The sequence below is a fragment of the Sus scrofa genome, chromosome Y (genome assembly GCF_054392235.1).
Source record: "Sus scrofa isolate SSC_HxYL_T2T_F1_AM1 chromosome Y, Sscrofa_HxYL_maternal_Yorkshire_Landrace_v2.0, whole genome shotgun sequence".
Classification (NCBI taxonomy): Eukaryota; Metazoa; Chordata; class Mammalia; order Artiodactyla; family Suidae; genus Sus; species Sus scrofa.
In genome coordinates this window covers 3177415-3204613 of record NC_139402.1, presented here as the reverse complement: position 1 = coordinate 3204613, position 27199 = coordinate 3177415, and the positions used below count along the sequence as shown (strand labels likewise).

The 27199-nt window shown below is 48.3% G+C and overlaps 1 long non-coding RNA gene across 3 annotated transcripts in view; it reads right to left on the bottom strand.

Annotated features, from left to right (window-relative positions):
* The window catches only part of LOC110259143 (uncharacterized), a 234353-nt gene that overhangs the window by 31784 nt on the left and 175370 nt on the right, over positions 1–27199 (bottom strand). For 2 of the 3 annotated variants that reach the window (XR_014836184.1, XR_014836183.1), the window contains one exon: positions 1948–2868. This is a non-coding gene — a long non-coding RNA (uncharacterized LOC110259143). Of the gene's footprint in view, positions 1–1947; positions 2869–4844; positions 5014–11140; positions 11589–12790; positions 13215–27199 lie in introns of all 3 variants that reach the window. The other variant, XR_014836185.1, reaches the window with a different exon arrangement.

The window sequence follows — 27199 nt, the reverse complement described above, 5'->3', positions numbered from 1 at the left end:
CTCCTCAGAAAAGCAAAGCATGGACTTGGAGAAGAGACTTGTGGTTGCCTGATGGGAGGGGGAGGGATCGGGAGCTTGGGCTTATCAGACACAACCTAGAATAGATTTATAAGGAGATCCTGCTGAATAGCATTGAGAACTATGTCTAGATACTCATGTCGCAACAGAAGAAAGGGTGGGGGAAAAAACTGTAACTGCAATGTATACATCTAAGGATGACCTGACCCCCTTGCTGTACAGTGGGAAAATAATAAAAAAAAAAAAAAAAGAAAAAAAAAAAAGAAGATGTGGTCCTTATACACAATGGAATATTACTCAGCCATGAAAAAGAACAAACTCATGGCATTGCCGCATCATGGATGCACTTGGAGATGATCATACTGAGTGAGCAAAGTCAGACAGAGGAGGACAAACATATGATACCACAACTTTAGGTCATTTCCGCGTCTTGGTTATTGCGAATAGAGCTGCAATGAATATCTCCTTGTAGTTCTGATTTGCATTTCCCAAATGATTGGCAATGTTGAGCACCTTTTCATGTACCAGTTGGCTGTCTTGGAGACCCAATTTTAAAGGGGCACAGGGCATCTTCCAACCAACTCTTGGGCACCCATGACATTGGGACAGAGCCTGCTGGGGGTCAGCCCTGATGGAAATAAATGAGAAGCCCCAGAGGACACCAGCTCCACCTCATGGGACTTCAGTTTCCAGGGATTTTGCTTCTCCAAAACCATGACACGGGGTCACACAGTCCTATGGCTGTGGCCACACGTTGTCCTTACCCCGTGCCTAGGTGGTCAAGGTAAGCAGAAACTTTGGAGGGTTGCAGTGGCTTCCTTCCAACCCCCCTCACAGGTGTCCATCCTGCCTGTCGACAGTTCTCCACCAGACCCCCGACCCCTCCCAGCTCTGAGCCTGACCCTCGTGTCCTGCAGCCGTTCACTGCCCGGAAGATTAAGGACGTGGTTGCCTGACGTTCCTGGGGAAGGAGGGACAGGGGACAATCCTGCATTTCTCCCTGGTGGCCAGCCTGTCACCTCAGGAAACCGGAAGGCAGAGGGCTCTGCCTCTTGATGGAAACCCAACTTCTAGACATTATTGCCTTTCTCAAGCGCTGTTCTATCTGATAAACACGTAATTTTCAATACTGTCAACATCTTTTTAAAAAGTTAATTTTACTTGGAAGCAGGTTCATAGACATGCAATTCACACTCCGCCCTCCTGCCTCACTGAAATGTTACATTCAGTGGCTTTTAAAAATTAGATTAACTCAATGCTTTTAAACAATTTTCTTTTTAGAATTTTAAAATTTTTATTGTGTTGTCTTTTTAGGGCTGCACTGTGGCATATGGAGGTTCCCAGACTAGGGGTCACATTGGAGCTGCAGCTGCCAGCCTGTACCACAGTCACAGCAATGAAGGATCCAAGCTGCAGCCGCAATCTACACCGCAGCTACAGCCATACTGGATCCTTAACCCACTGAGGCCAGGGATTGAACCTGCGTCCTCAGAGAGACTATGTCGGGTTCTCAACCTGCTAGCCACAACAGGAACTCCAAAACATCATTTTAAATATTGTCAATACTAAAAGAAAAAGAAAACCTTTTTTTATGGTCTTTTTGCCATTTCTAGGGCCGCTTCTTCGGCATATGGAGGTTACCAGGCTGGGGGTCCAACTGGAGCTGTAGCCGCCAGAGCCACAGCAACGTGGGATCCGAGCCTCGTCTACAACCTACACCACAGCTCATGGCAACGCCAGATCCTTAACCCACTGAGCAGGCCAGGGATCAAACCCACAACCTCATGGTTCCTAGTTGGATTTGTTAGCCACTGTGCCACGACGGGAACTCCAAAAAAAAACCCCTTTACTTTTAAGCAATTTTACCAAGCTGAATGGGAGGGAGATTTTTAACTTAAAATTTTGAAAACAACAAAAAAATAGTTTTACCTTTAGAAAAAACCCCTTGGTCTGAGTAGAAAGCTCTGGAAGATTTAAGATAATTCATCCCAAGATCTTAAAGCTCCTTGGGCTGTTTCTTCCATTCACAAACGTTCATGAGTTTGTCTTTTTCCACACCTGCTCCCTGTGAGCTGATTTTTATTGCTATAAGCAGAACGTGATGTATATTGCAATGCTGGCCGTTCTTGGTAAAATATTCTGGCATGGATATAACAACCCTATTACTCTTCCTTTTAAATGGATTCTTGAGGCATTCCATCTCTTCTCCAAGCCTTTTTAACGTCCTAATGAATCTGCCAAACGCATTGATTACTTTATGTTGTGTTCATAAAGGAGATTCATCGCCTTCCTGGGCGACACGTAAAACCCCGGGGGGACTCCTGCCCGGGATCAATATCTTGCCACCACCACCGATGAAGACGCTCTGCCTGCTACAAGCAGCACACGGTGCCGTGTTTGGCAGAAAGCACTCTGACCAAACCAAACCTGCCACCCCGAAAGGTCAAGAGCCATCATCCCCAAATCATGAGCTTGGGGCCACGACTGCGCCTGGCACGCCCGCTCCTCCAGGGCAAATTCCAGGGCAGCCGTTTTCCCTGCTGCATCTTGCATCTGACCTGTCTGGTCTCATCATTCCAGGTTGAGATGCCAGGATTGGGCTTCAGACACCCTTGGGTCATGGAGTCTGAGTCAATGAAAATCTCCTGTGCCTTCAAATGCTAAGACTTGTCTAAGGCATATGCAGGGGGGCTTCTTTGATGGAAAAGCCAACATGTAACCAGTGTTTTGTCTTGACTGGTGTGTCCAATGACCTCGTGACTGGCGGAAAGTAATTAGGGCTTAGAGATGTGAGCGGTAGAGACGGCTGGGAACAGGTGAAAGCTCCTGGACAACGGATTCTATGCAGGACTTAAAAAAAAAAACCTGAAGTAGAGTCACCTGACAATGTCATGTTTCAGGTACACAGCACACTGATTCTGTTATATACTCACACACACACACGTATGTACACATAGGTATACATACACACACACACTCTTTTCAAGTTCTTTTCCCTTATAGGTTATTATCAAGGACTTTGCCTTTTTAGGGCTGCACCTGCGGCACATGGAAGTTCCTGGACTGGGGCTCGAATAGGAGCTTCAGCTGCCAGCCTACACCACAGCCATGGCCACACAGGGTCCAAGCCGAAACTGCGACCTACACCACAGCTCATGGCAACACCAGATCCTTAACCCATGGAGTGAGGCCAGGGATCGAACTTGCATCCTCATGGAGACAACATCCGGTCATGAACCTGCCAGGCCACCATGGGAACGCCCCAAGGACTTTGAAATCCCCCAGGGTCTCCCCTGTAGATTGCTTTCCTCTATTTTGCCCAGCAATGACAGCTCCTGTGTTTCCAGAATCTGCCCACAGAGCTGCTGTGAAGTGCCACGTTCCTCCTGGCAGAATGCGGGAGAGTCTGGGCATCTCACCAGCAACTGGTTCCCTTTCAGAGAGAAAACCACCCTTTGCTGGTGAAGAACGCGGCTGATCTTTCAGAATCTCACGCGTCCAAAGTAGGTCCCCTCCCCCCGTCTGCAAAGGACCCTCCTCCAGCCTGGCTTCTGAGACCAGCACCCTCTCCAAAGGCAGGTTGTGAACTGGCCACCCTAAGAGGCCTTTCACTGCCTGTTAACATGGGTGCTATGGCCTCGGGGAGGGTGCTGGGCTGTCGTTTTTCAAGGCAGTTTACTTTTCTGAAAAGTAATAACCTCCTCTCACCTGTGGGAGTTTGACATCGAATTGAAGTTTTGAGGTCATATCTGAAGGGTTGTTTGCTTTTTGTTTTATTTTTTAGGGCTGCACCTGCAGCACATGGAAGTTCTCAGGCCAGGGATTTAACTGGAGCTGCAGCTGCCAGCCTACACCTAGAGCCACAGGGATGTGGGATCTGAGCTGTGAGACCTACACCACAGCTCACGGGAACCCTGGATCCCTAACCCACGGAGCGAGGCCAGGGATCAAACATTCATCCTCATGGATGCTAGTTGGGTTCTTAACCCACTGAGCCACAAAAGGAATTCCCGAAGTTGTCTTTTTTAAGTGACTGGCATTTAAAACCCCACAGGGAAGAGGATTCAGTTTGGGTTTTGAAAGCATTCTTAACAGCTTTCCCACAGAAAACCTTACAGGGCCCTCAGGTCCTACCCTGGCTCCTCTGTACGAGGTCAAAAGATGAGAAACTAAAGGACAGGGGCCAGGAATGCAGCTTGGGGTGGATTCCCACGGCTGCCCATTTTAAACCTCACTTTATAGTCAGAGACGATAGAGTTCCCTTTGTGGCTCAGTGGGTTAATAGCTTGCCATAGAGTCTGTGAGGAGGAGGGTTCGATCCCTGGCCTTGCTCTGTGGGTTAAGGACCTGATGTTGCTGCACGCTGCAGCGTAGGTTGCAGGTACATGGCTGGGATCTGGCATTGCCGTGGCTGTGGTGTAGACTGGCAGCTGCAGCTCCCATTCGACCCCAATCCTGGGAACGTCCATATGCCACAGGCGCGGCCCTAAAAAGAAAAGAAGTCCCATAGGGGCAGCCTCCTCTCCCACGTTTGCCTTCTCCTGTTTAGCTGCTGGTCCTTGGTTCAAAGATGCATGACTTCAAGAACATAGAATTACAGGTGGGAGAACTCGTGGCCAGTCACCCAATCCTGATGCTTAGAGACAGAGACTTGCTCCCCATGAGGGAGGGGCGGGTGGTGCCCGACGCAAGCCCCTCCCCAGCCTCCGGGGTTTGCCAGTGAGCCCCTTGGCAGGGAGACACACTACCCCAATGTCCCTCTTTCTTACAAAGACACCAGTCATTGGATTAACTGCCCGCTCTGCTCCAGTGGGAGCTCATCTCACCTGTGACATTCACAAAGACAGGTCACCTTCTGAGATTCCAGGGACACAGATTTGGGGGGAGACTCTCTTCAACCTGGTGGTGTCATTGCTTTAAGTCCTGACTGTCCACCTGATGCAGAGGTCTCAGACCACCGCATTCCTTGTCTCACCCAGCATTTCCGGCTGTAACCTGTTAAAGAACAAGGCTACCACCGGCTGCTTCTACCACGGCCAGGGTCAGGAGTCACTTCATGCTGTTGGAAAGTAACTTAGAGATTTTTAGTTATTGGTTTTTGGTGCACCCATAGCATGTGGAAGTTCCCATGCCAGGGGTCGAACCTGCACCATGGCAGCAACCTGAGCCACTGCAATGACAGCACCACATCCTTAACCCAGTGCATCGCCAGGGAACTTTGGAGATTTTACAATAACCTTAAATGGGGCATAATTTATAAAAACACTGTATCGCAATATTGTACACCTGTAGCTGATAGAACACTGTAAATCACTCTCAGCTAGCAATCGCATTCCTGAGCATGTATCTGGAAAAGACGAAAAATAGTAATTCCAAAAGATACACATGCTCCCACATGCACAGCAGCCCTGAATACAATAGCCAAGCCATGGAAGCAACCTAAACACCCATCAGCAGAGGAGTGGATGAAGATGATGTTATAGAGAGAAAACACAGACATACAATGGAATATTACTCAGCCATAAAAAAAGAATGAAATCATGCCCCTTGCAGCAACATGGATGGACCTAAAAATTATCATACTAAGTGAGGTCAGAGAAAGACAAACATCTTATGGGATCTAAGCTACGATACAAACGAATTTATTTACAAAATAGAAACAGGTTCACAGACAGAAAATAAACTCATGGTTACCAATACGGTGGGGGGGATATTTTAGGTGTTTGGGATTAACAGACACACTACTTTATATAAAACAGGTAAACAGCAAGGACCTGCTGATCAGCACAGGAAACTGTATTATCTTGTAATAACCTAGAAGGGAAGAGAACCTAGAAGGGAAGAGAATCTGAAAAAATACTTTTATGTAGCTGAATCCCTTTGCTGTACACCTGAAACTAACATGACATTATAAATCAACTGTACCTGGATTAGCAAAAATGGCTTTGGCTTTTGTTCTGGTTACTAAGCTTCTATTGCCTCAGAAACAATGATCTTATCAGGAAAAAAATGAACGGATATCAGTAGCCTTGTACATTGTGCAACAGCAATAAAACCCGTCCCACACCCAAGTACACAAGCTACCATCTGTGCAACCTTCACGGTGTCGTGACCACACGTGCTGCTACAGAGCCCCTGGTGCTCAGGATGGGCATCTTTCCACCACGGGACCCCAGTGGGCAGAATGCACACAGGGCCGTGTGGATGAGACCGAACAAGGCCTGAAGGCACAGCCTGGGCGTTCCTGTCTTGGATGCCCCCAGGCAGCTCACAGGCAGTCAGGGGGCCATGAAGGGCCCTTGGAGCACAGGCCCGGGTGACTAGCATCCACCCTAGGTGGCCCTGGGTGGCAGAGCTTAGGATGGACACAGGCATTGTCTCTACTGCTCTCCCCCCCAGGCCAACGGGGGACACTCTGCTGGGTCACCCACTGTGGTCCCTTCCTTGCCCCTCCATTTCCAGGCTTCTACAAAGATGAGTCACAGCCCTGTCCCCACCGGGTCCCCAAGGCTCATCATCCTTAGAGGGCCTGAGGCTCACAGGGGGACTGGTCAGCCACAGACACAGATGCCCCTGAGCCTCAAGGGCAGCATGACACCCAGAGAGGCAGGGGAGCTGACTGAGGCACTCTTCCATTTGGCACTGTGACTGTGAGGGTGGGTGAGTGTGCTGCACCAGGACTCCCTGCCTGAGCCAGCAGCTATGATTCATCCTCATCAGGACAGCCATGACCTGCATCTTCTCACCCCTATAACCCCACCCCTAAGTTCGCAATGAGCAGCCCTCCTTCCTGTCACCATAGGCCCAGAGCTACTGGATTCTCTGCTTTAGGAGAGATTTCTCCATAACAGTAACACCAGTTAGATATGTTAACACACACCATTGAAATGATGTCTATTTTACTTGTTATAAATATTATTTTTAACAGAAATCATTATGAGTAATAATATATATTAATATAAAACGGTATATAAAAAAATAAAAGCTATTATTTTCATTGTGGTAAGAGTTATTTTTAAAGCTTTTATAACTGTCATACTATTGTAATAAAAATTGTTGTTTATAAATATATAATTAAAAATTATTAGATGATTATAATTATATAATCATGTATTATACAATTATATAACATAATTATATAATTAAAATTATATAACAAGTTGTTTATATAATTGTTTTATTAACCTATAATGATGCAATTATATAATTGTTTTATTAACCTATAATTATATAATTGTTTTATTAACCTATAATTATAATTGTTTAACCTATAATAATTATATAATTGTTTTATTAACCTATAATTATATAATTGTTTTATTAACCTATAATTATATAATTGTTTTATTAATCTATAATACAATTATATAATTGTTATATATACAATATATAATTGTAATCATTAATAAGGTTACATTCTTATTTTTCAGTTGCAAGATATTTTATTTTAAATATGATTTACATTGATTCTGTATTTTCTTCTGCTTCTCAATTCTCTAAAAACTACAACTTTCATACAGATAATTTTTGGTCTAAAATATAACTGTGCTAATATAGCCCGTTTAGATTTAGACTTCCTACTTCCTATAACGTATTTAAAATTCTAATTATATAGTTGTTATAATTGTTCTATTAATAAATCTATCATTGTAGTGTACACTGATATATAAATCGCCACTATTTATAAGGTTACATTGTTACCGTGCTTGCCGTATTAGTCCTCTTCCTCCTCCTCTCTCAGGGGCAGGTGTTCCTTCTCACCATCCTGGTGGCCACACTACGATGTTTACTGTCTCGGTGGCTGTGATGCTACTTTAGTACCGTGATGGTCATAGGACTGTAACTGCTATCCCAGCGCTCCTGTTCCTCTTGCCTCTCTCCTGGTGGCTGTATGGCTATTATTCCTACATGGTGGCCCTGGGACTATAATCACTACAACAGGCTCATCTTCCTCTTATTACCATCACAGGGCTCATCGTCCTCTCCTTACTCTCCTGGTGGCCACAAGACTGTAACATCATCTCGGTGGCTCCACCACTGTAATTCCATCACGGTGCGCGTATGACTTCTATCCCAGAGCTCACATTCCCCTTAGGACGACCACGTGCCGTTTTTCAGGGATCCCTGTCCTGGTGGCCGTGGGACACTGCTCATATCATGCAGGACTCCACCGTCATGGGGGCTGCCTCACTTTTATTCCCACGGCTGCAGGTCTCCTCCCGCTCCCGCCCTCAGGGAAGCAGCGCTGTGAGCCTCACAGGAGAGGAGGACGACTCTCCCCACAGCACCCGCTGATGCCACCCCAGCTCTCACTGCCAACCAGACACGGTTGCCGGTGTTGCATCTGCGGGAACTCGCCTGAGGCTCAAAACCCCCAGGAGATGCTTCCTGCCCTCAGGCCCCTTTACACAGTGCGATGCTGAGGCCCAGAGAGGTTAAGGAACTCCCCCGGGGCCTCCCAGCGAGGCGGCAGCGCAGCCCGAGGACCCCCCAGGGCTCTTCTCAGCACGGGCGCCATCCTGGACCCCCTGCCCGCACTTCCTCCCTCAAGCAGATCTGCACACCAAGGGCTCTCCTGCCTTAGTGTAGACACCGCCTTGTGTGCAGCCTGGATCAACCCAAACCGAGACACGCCTCCACCCGCTTTCTTTCCATCCATCTCCCTCCTCCTCTGCCGCCTCCTGTCTTCGCCCCTCCTCCCACTTGCTCCTGAATTTATTCCCTTCCTGATGGGGTTGGCAGGACTTCATCTTCCCCAACTTCGCCCCCCTCCCGGAAAATCTGTTATTCTGCAGACTCTCTTGTGCAGACGTCATGACGGTCAGGGCTTTGCTGATCTCTCGGGGAGATTACGCTGGATTTCCCAGGGGATCACGAGAGCTCTGAACTCACAGCTTCCTACCTGCTGAAGGCAGGACAGGATGCAAAGGCTCAGAACTTGAGGAAGTCCTGTCTGGCCATTGCTGGCTCGGAGGATGGAGGGGCCACGCGGAAAGCCGGAGAGGCACCGAGTTCTGCCAATCACCCGTGAACATTCAGGAGGGTCTTTCCACCCGGATGGAATCAGGGTCCCAGCCTGAGACTTGATTTCAACCCCATGAGACTCGGAGCAGGAGACACGGCACCCTTCCCCATGACTTTTAAAGCAGAGTTGATTTACAATGTTGAGCCAAACTCACTGTACAGCAGGGACCCAACTACATGTATGTATATATGTATTGTGTGTTTACATACACACATTTTTCTCATTATCTCCCACCCTATTCTATTCCAGAAGACCAGAGAGAGTTCCCCGTGCTGTACAGCAGGACCTCATTGCTTATCCATTCTCAGGGTCGTAGTCTGCATATACTAACCCCCAGACCCCCTGTCCATGCCAGTCCCTCCCCCTCAGCAACCACAAGTCTGTTCCCAGGGTCTGTGAGTCTGTTTCTGTTCCGTAGATGGGTTCACTTGTGCCATATTTTAGATTACACACAGGACTGGTAGCATACATTATTTTTCTTGTTTTTTGGGCTGCACCCATTGCATATGGAAGTTCCCAGGCTAGAAGTCGAATCGAAGCTGTAGCCGCTGGTCTACACCACAACCACGGCAATGACAGACATGAGCCAGGCGTGCAAACTACACCACAGGTGGTGGCATTGCCGCATTGTTAACCCAATGAGTGAGGTCAGGGATCGAACCCGAGTCCTCATGGATACTAGTCACATTCATTCCTGCTGAGCCACGATAGCAATGCATGTCTTTCCCTTCCTTCACTTTGTATGAGAATCTATAGTTGCATCTATGTTGCTGCAAATGGCATGATTTCATTCTTTTTCATGTCTGAGTAATATTCCATTGTGAATAGGGACTACACCTAATTACTCCACCTGTGGATACATATGTAGGTTGTTTCCATCCCTTCTAGATGTTTGATATGCAGAAACTATGACACAATAAACAGGTGCTTTTCTTTAAGCTGGCAGACTTGAGGTCACCTGTTACACAGAACAGCAAGCTGACACATGCTCTCTGTCCATGAAGCCCAGTCTCCCTGCCTCTGAGAAACACAGGCTGGTTTTCTGCCCTCCTCAGACATTCATCTCAGCACAATGGGGGACCACAAGACCCACTTCCTCTGAGATGCTCCCTGTCCTAATCTTCCATCTCTCCTGCAATGCCTCATTCATCTTTCACTGAAAACACAGGTTCTTCTTTTATTTCTCTTCCTACGTTTTAGTTTTTGGCTGTACCCATGACACACAGAAGTTCCTGGACCAGGAATTGAGCCCATGCCACAGCAACAACAATGCTGGATCCTCAACTTGCTGGGTCATCAGGGAACTATTTTTGGGGGGAGGGCTACAGCTGCACCCACAGCATATCAAAGTTCCCAGGATTAGGGTTGAATCAGAGCTGCAGCCACAGGCTTATGCCACAGCAACACCAGATTCAAGCCCCATCTGCAACCTATGCCACAGCTTCCAGCAACACTGGATTCTTAAGCTACTGAGCGAGGCCAGGGATCAGCTCTGCGTCCTCATCCAACACTAGTTGGATGCTTAACCCATTGAGACCTAGCAGAAACTCCTTACTTTAGAGTGAACTGTCACATCCTCCATTCTCCAGCCCCACATCCTCCCTCCTCTGTCTCTTCACTAGATAATATCATCTTCATTCACCAATGACTCTCCACTGGGCATGTCTGCACAGACACCTCTCATCTCCACCTCCCTATTTCCAGCCTCTCGACAGCTCAGGAAGATGCGTTGACTCACCTCGATGGGTCTCTCAACCACCCCCTGACCCCTGCCCGAAATGGACCCTCTTCTGTCATACTGCTTTCAGGAAGTCCCGCCAGGTAAGCCAGAACCTAGGAGGTAAGGCTTCCTGCCGCTACCATGTTGAGAGGAAAAAGATGCCAATCTCGGTTCCTGGTCCTCCCTTGGGAAGAACAACACTTTCCCCGAAGCCAAGCCCCCAGGAGAACTCTTCTGGGTAGGATGGCACAGAACTGGGCGGGTCTCTCGTCCCTTCCTAAAACAATCCCTATCAAGGGACAGCCCTGGAGGACAGGAGAGGTGGCAGTCCTGGGGGATGAGCTCGGGGGAGGGGAGCCGAGGAAGGCTGAACAAACCAGAGCTTTTTGAGGAGGAGCTGGCGCAGGGTGATGACAAAGGTAACCAGCAGTGTCCCCTCTGCTCAGACACACGGCTTCATCCACTCCAGAGCGATGCTGCTGAAATTAAGCTTCTCTAGCAGATGCATCGCCAAGGCAGAGATTGCTGCGTTTACAAAACCCATGTTCCAAATGCATAACTAATTAGATTCTTTTAAGGCATGTGAGGTTTAAATCTGATTTTCACACCAGTCTTTCTTCGGAGCTTGATTACTGACGTACCCAGCAGCGTTTATTTCCGAATAAATTTTCTTCATCTAAACATCCAGAAAGTCAAAAACAAACAAACAGAGCTGTGTGCACAGCCTGGATGGTGTCAGCCTCCCAATCAAGCCACTTGTTCAGTTTTAATTAGTGGAAGTTTGGCTTTAGCAAGAAAAACATCGTTTTGGAACACAACTTCGTTCTGGAGTCAGAAAATTGTAATCCGTTAAGGAGCCATAAATGCCTCAAATTTCCCGCATGAAAATGGATGCTGTGGCAACTTTGGTCTAATTTTCTTTCACCTGATACAAAATGCCACTTATCAAATAGGGCTTTGGGAAAGTGTGGGACTCCCAGGGACCGTTTCTGGAAGCACAAAAAGATTTTGAATTATTTTTTGTGACATCCAGTCATCATAGAAAAGAATGGATTGCCGTATTTGTGGATCCCTTGTAAAATAGATTTTGGGTTATATTTGTGTAGATGTGTACATAAAGGGAAAGCCGATGGATGTCAAGGATAAATGACCTCTGGAGAGAGCAGGGGCAGAGGAGGATTTGGGGCTTCAAATCTCCTTCTCTGTCTTCAACATACGCACACACACACACGCACAAAACTATCCCATCCAACTATCATTGGCAACACAATGTGAAACTTTAACTGTCCAATAGGGTGCAAAATACAATAGATTTGGAATTTTAAAGGAGGATACAGATCATATGTTCACTTGCAAAGAACAGTAAGAGAGCTAGTTCCCTCCTTCCACTCCTCTTGGAAGATACGAGAATCTAGACAATGTGCTGCAGATTTTCTTGAGAGGTTTTGCTGAGCACATTTCCCCACCTTAGAAGATGCTCCTTTTCTCTATCAGTCAGCTCTGACCTAAACTATGCTGTGTAACAAACCTAAATCCCAAAGCCCTGCTGTAACAAATTGTTATTTTCCGACATATGAGTCTGCAGGTCAGCAAAAGTGGGGCTGATTTAGGCTGCCCCACTGCCATCACCACCCTAAGTGGAACCCAGTGCATAAGCTTAGTCATGTCTGTTCCACCTGGTCTCATTATTTTGGAACTAGTGGCTATCGTAGGCCTATTTTTGTAAGGTTGGAATGTAAGTGGCCACAGGGTAACCTGAACCATTTGCATTTACAGCATTTTCTGCTGATGTCCCATGAAATAAAGCAAAATGGATGCAAACTCCAAAGTCCATGGAGGAAGGAGGTGTGGACCTTCCATCAAAGAGGACTCAGGGAAAGAGAGGAAGGAAGAAAAAAAATGCTGAGCAACTCAGGCCATCAACCACACCTTCCAACCTGAAGCCTGGAGAGAAGGGACGTGTTTCCCATTTCCCCCTTCAGATCCAACCTCTGCCCTTCCCTTCCCAACTCTGTGCCCTGGGATACTGATGGACGTAGCCTGCACCTCCCAGAGTCTGTGACCCTCTGGAATCCAGGTGAGTTTAGATGGTGGGAGGCACCGGCAGGAGCTGGGAGGCAACCTTCCCTGTGTGGTTGCTGCTGCAGTGAGCTGTTTCCTCCATCAGTCCTGACTTTTGCCGGGCAGCCCCTCCACCACAGCTCTCCAACTGAACCCTGGTATCATCTGGACTTTATTTCCTCTCACTTCTCAGGCTCGGTGATAACGGTTCCTCTTCTACTTTGATAGACTCTGGGAGCCTTTGCCTCCTTCAGGACTTCCCCTAATGCTTCCCAATCGGCTGTGCAGACTCTTAATAACCCCATGGGAATGCACTTTCTATTTTCTGCTAGAAGCCTGACTGCGACAAAGCATGTGTCCTCCATTTGGAAGACACTGTAGATGTTGCATCTGAGGAGAAAATGCTGAGGGTGAGAAACAAGCTGAAGATCTACCTGGTGGCAGACTCAGGAGAGGAAGGGGTGCGATTTTGCAGGGTTTCTGAAAACCACTCCCTGCTACATAATTTTTTAGACCCTTATACCCCCCCCTCTCCTCTTCTGGAGGGATTGCTGTGTGGACGTCTTTTCCTGGGAATTTCCTTCCCCACCATCCTTGAAATCTCTGCGAGTGGTCCTTCAGAGCTAACCACAGCCAACTGCCAAGATTTCCCTGCAGGCTTCCTGGGAAAGCTGTCCCCACTGCCCACACCAGATTGGGTGCGTGGCTGGTGCAGTCTTGGGGGGGAGGGTGCCGTGAAAGACTGGGCCCCCTAAGCTGGTCATGCTCTTATGCATGTCTAGCCCAGGAATCTCACCCAGACTCCTCTCTACTGGGGACCCTTGGCCCAGGCTCGTCCCAGTGTCTCTGTCCAGACAACCTTCTCGAGGGGAGGGGGGGAGACCCTGAGCAGTTTTCTCTACTCCGACTAAATACTTGGCATTTTCCATCCTGGCTCCAGGTGTAATAATATGACCATTATACCTAGGAAAATATATAGTAGAATATATGCATAACTATGTGGAAATTAGGAAAATTCTACATGATGAAATTGCACTATTATATACTCTATAATAAATACATCATATATCCACTGATAATATAACTATCATAGACAATAAAATATATATGCATAACTATATGGAAATTAGGAAAATTCTGACAAAATTGTACTATTACATAGTCTATCATATAATATATACCGTATATTATATACCAAGTTATAACTACCATAGGTAATAAAATATATAATAGAATATATGCATAACTATATGGAAAGTAGGAAAATCCTATGTGACCAAATTGCATTACATATGCTATTATATAATATATATCCTACATTATATACCAAGTTATTATAACTATTATAGACAATAAAATATATAATATACACATAACTCTCTGGAAAGCAGCAAAATTCTATGCAACCAGATTGCAGTATATAATCTATTAGATAATATAAAACATATTATACATAATACATATACACATAATGATTATGTATACTATATACATTATAGCTCTTGCAGATAATGTAATTCAGCATAGACTATATATATTAATAATGCAAAGTGAGAAAAAAATGTTTTTTTCCTGCAAATTGCACCATGATATATGTAAATATATATTACTTCATACGTTACATATAAAATAACACATGGCATATAATGTTACATAACATTGTAACTATTATACATAATAAAATACATAGAATATGTGCCTGACTATATGGCAAGTAGGAAAATCCTTTGTGAGCAAACTGCTCCATTACACACTATATTATATAATGCAATACAGGTCATGTATTACATATCAAGTTATAATTTTTTTTCTTTTATGGCCATACCCTCGGCACATGGAAGTCCCCAGCCCAGGGACTAAACCTGCATCAGTGACCTGAGCCACAGCAGAGATAATGCCAGATCCTTAACCCACTGACCCACCAGGGAACTCCCCAAGTTGTAGTGTTATAACAAGCATAGATAATGGAATTGGTAACAGAATATGTCTATCTCTATGGAAAGTGGAAAAATCCTATGTGACTAAATTGCATTGTTATATATTCTATTATGTACTATTTACTATATATATCATTTATGTGTAATATTCCATGTTAGTATGTGAATATTACAGCTATTATAGACAGTATAATGACTAGCATAGATTATATTGTATCTATATGGCAAGGTGGGAAAAACCCTGTTTCCTACAGATCACACTATTACAAACACATGTCAGACGTTACATGTAACATACGGCATCTATCATGTTGCATAAGAAAACTGTTTTAGATGTTATGTAATAGCAATACCTGCACATCTCAGTATCTTGCTCTACTGTGTATCCCATAGGCAATACTAGATACAATATGCTACATGACAAAAGTATCCTGATAGATACATACTACAGAACAGCAGATGCTGGAGTGACCTTCAGAAATCTCCCTGCTCACTCACCCCTAAGAAAGAGTGAACCACTGCCACCGGCTAGGACAGGGGTAGACCTTATGATCATAAGGAGTGATGCTCATACACAGTGAAGTCAGGCAGGCGGAGCGAGACAAATACCACAGATATCCCTTCTGTGTCGAATATAAGACAGGACTCAGACACATCTGTAAGACAGAAACACCGGGGTTGGGAGATGCCAGCTAGGACACTGAGAATGGCCAAGCAATGAGGTCCTGCTGTGCAGCACAGGGAACTCTAGCCAGTGTCCCGGGATAGACCAGGATGGAAGGTAGTATGAGAATAAGAATGTTTATATATGTCTGACTGGGTCCCTTTGCTGTACAGCAGAAATTGGCACAGCACTGTAAATTGACTATACTGTATTTTAAAAAAATATGGGGGGGGGGGAACAGAAACAGACTCATTGATACAAAAAACTGAACTTCCAGTTACCAAAGTGGGAGGGGCAGGGATAAACTGAGCGTTTGGGATTAGCATATACCCGCTGCTCTGTATAAAATACACAAGGAGCTACTGCCCAGCACAGAGACGTGGGACTCTAACAGGACCACGCATAAAATAAACAACAGAGTCCTACTACACAGACCAGGGGACTCTAGGCAAAATTCTGTAATGAACTATATGGGGAAAAAGTCTGAAAAAGAATATCTAAGTAAAACTGAATCACTGCTATATACCTGAAACTATCACAACATTGAGAATCAACTCTACTTTGATCAAAAAAAGAAACGAAAAAATAAAGAAACCCTCTTGTTCACCGTTCTGCCCTGTCTCTGTGTGGAGTCTCTGTGGGTGGGGGCCCCACTGCTGAAGCCAGGGTGGCTGGAGCTCCAGCAGCCTCTTACTCCTGGGGTCTCCAGGGGAGGGGCTCCGGGGAGCAGCCATGAGCCCTGAGGGAGAGGGTGGAGCAGGTGAGGCATGCCCACCTGGAGCTCAGCACTTCCTGTGGGCAGGTCACCCCTACCCCGCCCCCGCCCCCACTTCAGGTCACAGAAATGTGAGCACCTGGGGCTGAGCCCTGGAAGTGCCAATACTTTTTAAAGCCTCCAGAGACCATAAAAACCTGAGATGGAGTTCCCTTCCTGGCTCAGCAGTAAGAAGCCTGACTAGTATCCATGAGGATGCGGGTTTGATCCCCGGCCTCACTCTGTGGGTTAAGGATCCAGTGCTGCCATGTGCTGCAGTGTAGGTCTCGGATTCAGCGTTGCTGCGGCGTAGGCTGGCAGCTGTATCTCTCACTCTGCCCCTAGCCTGGGACCTTGCATGTGCCATGGGTGCGGCTGTAAAAAGCAAATAAATAAGTAAATAAATAAATACAAACTAGGAAAGAATTCAACTATCTATAGAAAGAAGAGACCCACAGACACGGAGAACAGATTCATGGTTGTTCAGGCGGAGGAATCGATTGGGAGTGTGGGGTTAGCAGATGCTAATTAACGACAGACTGGATAAACAATGCGGTCATACTTACAGCACAGGGAACCATATTCAGCATCTTGTGATAAACCACCATGGAAAAGAACATGGAAAAGGACGTGTGTATATGTGCATAACTGAACCACTCTGCTATACAACAGAAACAGAATATTGTAACTCGACTCCACTTCAATAAAATAAAAAGAGGAGCTCCCATTGTGGCTCAGCGAGTTAAGAACCCCACCTAGTGTGTCCGTGAGGACCCTGGCCTCGCTCAGTGAGGTAAGGGTCTGGTGTTGCCCCAGGCTGCCGTGTAGGTCGCAGATGCAGCTCGGATCTGGTGTGGGTGAGGCTGTGATGGAGGCTGGCAGCTTCAGCTCCCATTCGACTCTCTGCCTGGGAACCTCCATACGCCACAGGTGCAGCCCTAAAAAATTTTTTTAAATACAAAAAAGAAATGATAATTGTGTGCTATACAGTAAATCCTATTTTACATACTGGGGTGGGCAGGGTGTGTCCTTCCAGAGTTGACTGAGTGTGTCCTGATGCCTTTTTTTTTTTTTTTGGTTGTGCCTGCAGCATGTACAAGTCCCAGGGCCAGGGTTGAATACAGACCACAGCAGTGATGCCAGGTCCTTAACCCATAGTTCCACCAGGAAACTCCTGGTCTCCTCTTCTCCTAAGAACCCCAGTCCTGGGGGATCAGACCCCACCCTTGTGACCTCATGTTACTTCCATCTCCTCTTGAAAGATCCCAAAAATGCTTTCATTCGAAGGTGCAGGGGTCAGGGCTTCAGCATCCACACAGGGGGATGAGTCCATAACAAGAGGTAACCAGAGAATCATCACCTGCGGCTGCAGAACCCAAGCCCGGCCCACGGCCCCCAAGTGGATCTGCAAGCTGAGTGCTCAGAATTCCCCTCCCTTGTCTCACGCCCCAGGACGGACACAGGCCCTTGGGTCCATCCAGGACTGGCAGCCACCGGAACTGCCATTATCATGGACAGGACAACGTCCACCCCTTCCCACAGGCTGGGGAGGTGGCTGGCGCCGGCCCACAACTACCTGGATTCCAGGCAGATCCTTAACCCACTGCGCCACGGCGGGAACTCCCCAATGTCCTCATTCAAGGAACTATCCAAACTGCCTATCACTGCAGAGGGAAACAAACACCTCTAGAAGGAAACAAGAGGGCATGTGTCCCGGCTGAGCCCCAGTGCCCACAATGCCCACCGCCCTCCTGGGAAGTTCCGCCACATCTGCTGTATCCATGTGACCTCCCACAGCCGGGGACTGACCTGCAGGTGGGCACCTGAGCTGAAGGAGGCCAGTTCCCAGAGCAGGCTGGATTCCCTCCAGCAAAAATGCTGGCCTGTCCCAGTCTGTGTGAGCTGCTGTCACAGGCACCATAGACTAGGGGACTGATGAACAACACAGGCTTGCTCCTCAATAGCTCTGGAGGCTGGATATCCGGGGAGGGGAAGCGCAGTTTCTGTTCCTGGAATTACCCTGGTTCCTGGATGGTGCTGGGACCTCGCAGGGGGGAGGGGAGAGGGAGCTCCCCGCAGGCTCTTATAAGGACACCAATCGCCTCCTGGGGGCTGCACCCTCATCACCTCCCCGCCCCCCAGGCCCCACCTGCTGACCCCACTGGTTGGCAGTTAGGGCTTGACATTGTATTTGGGGGGAGGGGTGCACGCGCCTTTGGTCCACAGCCAGGACTGAGGAGTCTGGAGCATCAGGGCCACCAGGCAGGTGCGATGCTCAAAGATCATGGGGTAAAGAAACGCCCTTGCAGGAATGAGGGCCACATACAAGACACACCCCCCCCCATCGGCCCCCAGTCTGCTTCCCTTGAAGCCCCCCACCCACTTGTTTCCTCCCTGTGCCCACATGTGAACACACCCGCAACTCCAGGTGCCTCTAGGAGCCTATCTTTTGCAAACGCGCCTGAATAAAAACAGGTGGAATGACCGCGCCCCCCCCCCACCCCGCAAAATGTCCCCAAATAGCACAGATCTGAAGCCACCACCCACCCAGGTCGAGGCTATTCTGAGAGGTTTCTTTTTCTACCCAGAGCGTTTAATAAGCACAGATTATCCCAGTAACTCAAGAAGGTGCTGACCAGGGCTTGGCCATCTCACAGCAGGGGTGGGGGATGGGGCGGGGCTGGTGTTATTTTAAGGGTTTGGCATAAGCACAGCAGAGAGTCTGCCTTCAAAGATATTTTAGGTGGCTTGACGCAGTCCTTAAAGGGTCAACATTAAAAGATGGGGCGGGGGGACAGAAGGAAGGGTGGCAGGGGCAGGGAGCCTGTGTGTTCCTCTAACTTAGTATCTGGGAGGACAGGGGATACACAGTCTGAGAGCTTAAATGTGGAGGTTCCAGAAAGTCATTTAAATGTCGCGAATATGGAAGCTAAGGAGAAAATGGTGTTTAGGTTGGATTAGGCGACACTCAGGGCATGACAGACTTGTTTCCTTGCCCCCAGGGTGAGGCTAAAATGTGCTACCTCAATCCTGCCAGAGACGTCTCTCTGGCACCACCAAAGCCTAATCACAGAGTTCAACGGCAACGCCTTTCAGCAGAAACCTTTAAAAAATTTTTTTTCATTATAGGTGATTTAGAAACCTTCCTTTTTAAGAAAATTCTCTACACATTTATTGTACAGTACCATATCCTTATAGAGAACAATCAAAGCCGACCAAGCACAACGGAGAAGCCTGTCAATTATACGCAAAGCCTCCCACCACCCCTATAATGCAGCCTGCTGTCAACATTCCAAACACACCATGCAACCTTCCAACAGCCCTCAAATAAATGACGCCTTTGCAACCTGGAATTTCAGAGGATTCACAGGTACCAGCAGTAACATCCAGCTCTAGAGAACAAGGACCACCCCAGCTGTGACTGTCGCCGCTATAAAGAGTTTCTGGAGGGCAGTCACATGTCTAACTTTGATCCTGATGCCGGGAGAAGGCACAGCTGCTTTCCTTTCATTAGGACACAAGGGATGAGGGTCCAGCCCCTCTCTGCCTAGTCGGATGGGGTCATAGCACAAGTTTTGCACAACAAGCTGTGAGGAGACAGGACATGCTTCCTGTTTGAGCTAGATTATTATTTTTTTCCTCACCAAGGGCTAGATTATAAAGTATACTTGATTTACCACGTTGTGCCAGTGTCTGCTGTACAACAAAGGGACCCGGTCATCCATTTGTACACTTTTTAAAATATATTCTTCTCCTTCCTGTTGTCCCAGGAGATTGGATAGAGTTCCCTGTGCTGTACAGTAGGGCCTTGGGGCTCACCCATCCTATAGATAGTTTGGCACCTGCTCATCCCAAATTCCCTCTCTGTCCCTCTAAAGCATTTGAATGCTAAAGCGACACCCTCGCGGGCACTCTGTGTCCCCTTCCCTCTTCTGACTCATAGCTGCTTCCCCAGCGTGGGTCTTGCACGGTGGAACAGAGCCCACGGCTGACACCCCATCAGTGGACATGCAGCATGAACAGTAAGTAAAGCTCCCTTGCTTTCACCCACCCAGACACTGGTGCTACTTGTTACTGTAGCAAGTCTCTCCTGTCCTGACTGATACTGGCCGCCTAAGTAGATGGATATTGTGACTGTGGCTCCATGCAGGAAGATCAAATAATGAAAGAAAATATACTATATAACGCAGGGAACTGTCTCCAGTCACTTGTAAGAGACCATGAAGGGACATTATATAAGAAAGGGAATGCTGCAGTTCCCATCACCACTCAGAGGTTAACAAGCCCAGCTAGTATCCATGAGGATGTGGGTTTGACCCCTGGCCTCATTCAGTGGGTAAAGGATCCGGCATTGCCGTGAGCTGTGGTGGAGGTCGCAGACATGGCTCAGATCCTGTGCTGCTGTGGCTGTGGTGTAGACCGGCAGTTTTAAGTCTGATTCAACCTCTAGCCTGGGAACTTCCATATGCCAAGTTTGCAGCCCTAAAAAAGCAAAGACAAAAGAAAAAGAAAGGGAATATGTATGTATGAACGACTGGGTCACTTTGCTGTAGAGCAGAGATTGGCATAATTGAGTTGTAAATAAACTATGCTCTGATAAAAAATAAAATCAATGCTACCTTGGTTCAATGTGCATTACTGCAAAAAAAAAAAAAAAAAAAAAAAAAAGGAAAAAAAAAGGAACCTGAACTCAGGTTGTGCAGATACCCCCTGCTGTGTGACCCCGGGCTCACATTTTCACTTCTCTGTCCACTTTTTTCATCTCCAAGTGGAAACCATCAAGGGGGCTTCCTCACAGAGAAGAAAGCAGTCAGTTCCCACCGTGTCCTTAGCCAGGTCCTGCCTTTGACCCACGCCTGGAATGCACAAGGGCTGAAGATTGGTGGACACCGCCTGGGCTGTTCCTTTCCGACCCTGACCCCTCCCTTCCCTCCTCTTGTTCAGGGCATTTTGGAGAATAACTGAGATTCAAGCCATCACTTCCCTACTCAGCACCCATGCTGCTGGCCTCTGGCTCAGCCGTGGAGGGGGAGGGGGGAGGAGGAAAGAAAAATGGACACGCACTAAAATACTCATCCTGAAACCTCCCTCTCCTTACGGAGCCGGCGACCCTCTTTCACTTCTTCTCTGGTGTCATCTCGCCACCAACCCCCGACGGTTCTGGCTCCCACCTGCCTCTGAAAACGCTTCCCTCTTTTCCTTCCCTGGACCTGTGGGTCCTGAACGGCCCTCCCCTCACTTCCTCTGCTCTGACTTCTGTTTCTCTCCTGCCTCCCTCTTCCTCGACCTGCCTGTGAATTTTTGTTCGCATTGGATGGATTTCGTGTCTCCACTGAAACACATCTGGCTCTGGACACAGCTCTTGGGAGGCGGGTATTCGAGGCTTTTAAGGGACCCCCCCCTTTACCACTTGCTTTTACTTACATATTTGTCTACATATCTCTTTACGTATTTATTGTCTTTTTAGGGCCACACCTGCAGCCTATGGAAGGTCCCAGGCTAGGGGTCGAATCAGAGCTGCAGGTCTACACCACAGCAACACTGGATCACAGCCACATCTGCAACCTGCAACCACAGCTCACATCAACCCCCTGTCCCCAGCCAGGGATCAAACCCACATCCTCATGGATGCTAGTCGGGTTCATTACCTCTGAGCCACAACAGCAACTCCTACCCCCTGCTTTGAAACCCAGTGATCCAGGCGCTGCCCTGCAGAGCTTTGTCTGGAGCTTTGGAAACCATGGTAAACCCAAGCCCTTTAAAACCGAAATCTTCTCTGCACACTTCCCATGCTCTATTCCGCCCCCCCCATGCCGAAATCCCTCCCCCATCTCCGTTTATTTCCCTCTCTCCCCCCCTGCCCTGTGTCTTTTTCTCTCCGTTTCTCTTCTAATTTCCATCTATTTCTCTCTCTCTCTCTCCCTGTTTCTCTCTGCCCCCTCCTTCCCTCCCCAACATCCCTGTAAACACGGCCATACATCCCGTCTCTGGTTCCCATACGCTGAGAAGATGGATGGTTCTGTCGCCATGGCAACACGTAGCCCCCAGAAACAAAGTTTTGACTCCACGTAATTTAGCCGTGGACGTGCTTGGCCAGCTAACCACCCAGCAAGACCCTCGCTCCAGAAAGGCAGCACAGCGAGGAGAGGCCGAACACGCCTGCTTCTGCATGCCAAGCCAACGCCATCAGCCAGGCCGTCACCCCATGTCCCCTCAGAGGTCCCCGCTCTGCTCTGGGCATGGAGCTGGCACCCGCTGGGCCCTCGTCCCCAGAGCGGTGCGTTCTGCTTCCTGTCAGGAGCTTGCAGGCTGAGACACCCCGAGGTCACACCACGTCCACCCGCCCAGCGTCCTCGGTGGCCACGTGTCTGATTGCACGCCATCCCTGCCACGGCCCCTCCCGCAGGTCACACCACTGCCTCCGTGACTCACAGGCTGAGATTGTGGCCACAGAATGGGACAGGGGACACACGCCGAGGGCTCCGTGTGGACGGGCCACATTGGGAGGCTCCGTGTCAAGCTGCACGTTCTCCCATCTGCTCCCCCCGATCAGGTGCCCCCACCATGTAACCCTCCTGGTGACGGGGACCAGGCACCGTCTCTGCTGACTCCTGCCTGTGCGCAGAAGCGTTGTGCCCAGTGGCCGGTCACCTGCCTTCCCACCCCGGGAACACTGGCCTCTTGTGCGAGCACCCCCACCGCCCATCCCTGGAGCTCACTCCTCTTCTCAGACTGAGACTCTGCTCTCTTTGAACACTGGTTCCGCGTCCCCAGACCCTGGACCCCCCCCCCCAACCCCTTCTGACTCTGTGTCCATGGGTCTGATGACCCCAGGGACCTCCTCTAAGTGGAATCCCACAGGACATGCTGTTGGTGACTTTCGTATTTCACTGAGCACCGTGTCCTCAAGGTCCAGGCATGGTGTAGCCTGTGTCAGGACCTCCTTCCTTTGTGTGGCTTGGTCGTCTCTGCCATGTGCATGGACCCTGTTCTGTGGATCCATCCACCAACCCACACGTCCATCTGAGGCAGAATCCTCACTCAGGGAGTCAGTGTGGGAGCAGGGGCTTGGATGCATCCTTTGATATGGCCATTGGTGAACACGTGTGGCTTAAGGGCTCCAGGGAGTAACTTCCCCACAGGTCTCGTTTACTGTAGGGACTGGACCTACGCCCAGATGGACATTCATCCCTAAGCCCCTGTGACCCAGTCTATGGGAAAAGAAGGGCAAAGAACCCTGACACTTAGAGGACATTTCCACCCCTAAGACCCCTGGTGGACAGGGACTGATACAGGTAACCGGGCAAGGCCAATGGGAGAAAGCCACATGTTTCTGGACCCCATGTGGGGAACCTCCATCTTCAACGGATAAAAACCCCTATAGGACAAGAGAAGGGGGCTCTTCTTTCCCTCCCAGCCTGTCCTGGGAGCTGTGTGCTATCCTGTAATGAAGACTTCACTTGCTTGCTCCTTGTGTGTTTGTACAATTCATTCTTCAGCTGCGAACGAACCCGGATTCCGGTAACATCTTTCTGGCATCACACCCACCCCATCCACCCACCCACCCCTCCCTCCCTCTTGGCCACTGTGAATAATTCTGCCGTGAACCCAGATGTGGACGTTTTTCTAGGAGACGCTGCTTCCATTTCTTTCCATCTCACACCTTTGACCTGTTTTCACCCACACAGACCCCTCTCCCCAGGGCTGTTTAATAATCCAAAGTCAGGGCGAACTCTCCTGAATTTAATTTCCCTGAGATGCCATTTCATATGCAAATAGAGAATCTGCGCCAGGCACATGACAGAGAAGTGACAGGGCACTTCTCTCTTTCGCCCCCCAAAGCTCGATGAGAACTGTGCTCCGTGCACGGTTCATCCCCACATTAGGATGCCTGCCAGGTCCGGCTCTGCCTCTAGGTTTCTTCATTCTTTCAACCCCTCCGGGTTCACCTGATGGGCTTTCCCAGTAATTGAAAAAATGGAAATGAGCCTGACCACCAGGGACCAGGTCCAGGAACCCACCGCATTTCTCAGAAAGGGGGCTTTTGTGGCCATGCAGTGGAGAGGGGCTCCCTCCCCCCCACCCAGTGCTGGTGGCACCTGCCAGCCACCCGTGTCCTGGGCTAGTTCGAGATGGGAGGCTGTTGGAAGTGGTGGAACCCAGCTGGACCCTGGGCACACAAGCCTCTGCGTCCCCCATGTCTTGTTTTTAGGCAATAAGTTTCCAGGCTCTTCCCTGAGCCCCAAAGGGCAGGTGCAGATCAGGGAAGGGAGGGGATGCAGAGATCAGGGAAGGGAGGGGATGCAGAGACCAGGGAGGGGCCGTCAGGAGACAACTGTGCCTCCTGGGGGCAGGTCCTGGTTCCCCCTCAAGGGATACACACAGCAATCTCTTTGAGCTCTTCTGCACAACTAAACCCCCAACAAGTGAGAGCCAGAGAGGAAGACCCCCAGCACCAGTCCTGGGGCCCCTAGACACCAGCTCTGAGGAAGAATGCAAGTTTGCACCCACCCTGAACCTTACCTGTGGGCATATTTTCTACTCCCCAAACTCTAAAACCATAAGGGTACCATAAACAGAGAGCCACACCTGTGCCATATGCAAGTTCCCAGGCTAGGGGAATCAGCTGCAGCTGCCGCTCTACAGCACAGCTCATGGCAACGCCCGATCCTTAACCCACTCAGCAGGGCCCAGGATTGAACCTGCATCCAACATGGCTTCTAGCTGGGGTTTTAACCCCCTGAGCCACACCGGGAACTCCAACATACACTTCAGTTGAAGACAAATTGAGCATCAATGCAAGTGTCCTGCAGCAGTGCTCCTGGAGACAGGGCTGAGGGTTAAGGCGAGAAATGCGATCCTGGTAATTTCCGGTTCTGCACCAGCCCCCTCGCTGGAAGCCACGCCCAGAGGGTGGAGACATTGCTCCAGACACACCTAATTCACTTTAAAGGCCCAGCAACATTCGCCAAAGTCCACCCATCTCAGCCACAGAGCAAAAGCCAACCAACTTGAAAGAACGGAAATCCTGCAACATAGTTTCTCTGATTGCAAGGGAACTAGACTGGGAGTCAGGAAGAGAAGGTTATGTGAAACCCTCACTGTTGGTAAATGAAACAGCACACTTCACAATCACCCCCAGGGGAGTTCCCACTGTGGTGCAATGGAATCGGAGGCATCTTGGAAGCACTGGGATGCCGGTTTGATCCCTGGCCTGGCACAGTGGGTTCAGGATCCAGCGTTGCTGCGGCTGCAGCTCAGGACACAATTGCGGTTGGGATCTGATCCGTAACCCAGGAGCGCCTTATGCCATGGGGCGGCCAAGAAAGGAAAAAAGAAAAGATAATAAGCCATAGGCCCAAGGAGAGTCGGGGAGGGGGGACTGGAAAATATTTTGAGGTGTATGATAATGCAAATATGGAGTTCCCGTCGTGGCTCAGTGGTTAATGAACCCAACTAGTATCCATGAGGATGCAGGTTCGATCCCTGGCCTCGCTCAGTGGGTTAAAGATCTGGCATTGTGATGGCTGTGGTGTAGGTGGGTGGCTGCAGCTCAGATTCCACCACTAGCCTAGGAAGCTCCATATACCACAGGAATGAAGGCATTCAAAACACAAGAGAAACTTTGTGAAATGCTCCTTTAGCAATGTTTAAAGGAGTATGTGCCATGTCCAGTGTTTGCAGGAAGGAAAAATAAGGGTTTTCCATCAATATTGTATCCTCTTACTTTAAGAAATTAAAGAAAAGCATTCTAAATACAAAATGGGTAGGAGGAAATACTAGAGACAATAAATTAACGAAACTGAAAAAGAGAAGATCAATAGAGTCAATCAATTGAATCAAACACCAGTTCTCTGACGGGTCAATAAAGCAGACCCACCTCTACCCACGTCAATCCAGGAAATAAGAGCATCACAGCCCAGATCTGAAGGAGGCGGCACAGAAATCACTCAGACCCACCGACTGCATTAAAAGACCAATCAAGAAAACATTATTAACAAGTTCACATCCACTTCCCCCAAAGACAAACTGCTGAAGTTTACTCAAGAAGAAATGAACAAATGCCATGACTTTGCAAAGGATTTAAGTTTATAGTTAAATATTTCAGGTTAAACCCCCCTCCAAACCCAGATGGCTTCAGAGGCAAATTCTACTAAATAGTCAAAGGTGGAGAAAAGAAATCTCTATTCTGTACAAACATTCCCGGAAAAGCGAAGTGGAGGAAATACCAATTCATTCTGTTAAAGATTTTGGCACATTTCCTGCCGAGAACCTTTTGCCAAGAGCTTTATTTGCTAATAATATCTTAGTCTTTTTTAAAAAAATTGTAATCAGACTAATGCCGGCATCCTCAGATGTGACAAATCCAAACCATCAGGATGAAGAGAGTAATTCCCATGACAAGAGGAGGACTTCTCTCGCAAAAATGGGCCATTTGGTTTAATATGTGAAAAAAAATCAAGGCGAGTTCCCACTGTGGCTCAGTGGGTTAAGAACCCAACATAGTCTCTGGGAGGATGGGTTCCATCCCTGGCCTCACTCCGTGGGTTGAGGATCCAGCTGCAACCTGTGGCCTAAGTCAGAGATGTGGCTCGGATCCAGCGTGGCTGTGGTGTAGACCGGCAGCTGCAGCTCCCATTTGACCCCTAGCCTGGGAACTTCCATATACCACAGGTACAGCCCTAAAAAGAACAAAATATAATAGAAATAAAAATGAAATAAATCAAGGTCATACCCCGTGACGAGAAAACAAAATGTGAGAAGTCTGAGATCCCAGTAGATGCGGGAAAGACATTTGGCAAATGTCTACATTCTTTTAGGTTTTTTAAAAAAACTCTTCTTAAAATAGAACAAGAGAAAACCTCTTCAACGTTAAAAAGAGCATCTACCCAACCCCACAGCTATGACCCCTCCTGAAACACTGCTTCTCGGGCAGCAGCAGGAGGGGCCAGGAAGGCCAGCCGGTCTCTCAGACAACGTCCAAGCCGACAACCGCAGCTAGAAACACACTCCACAATCT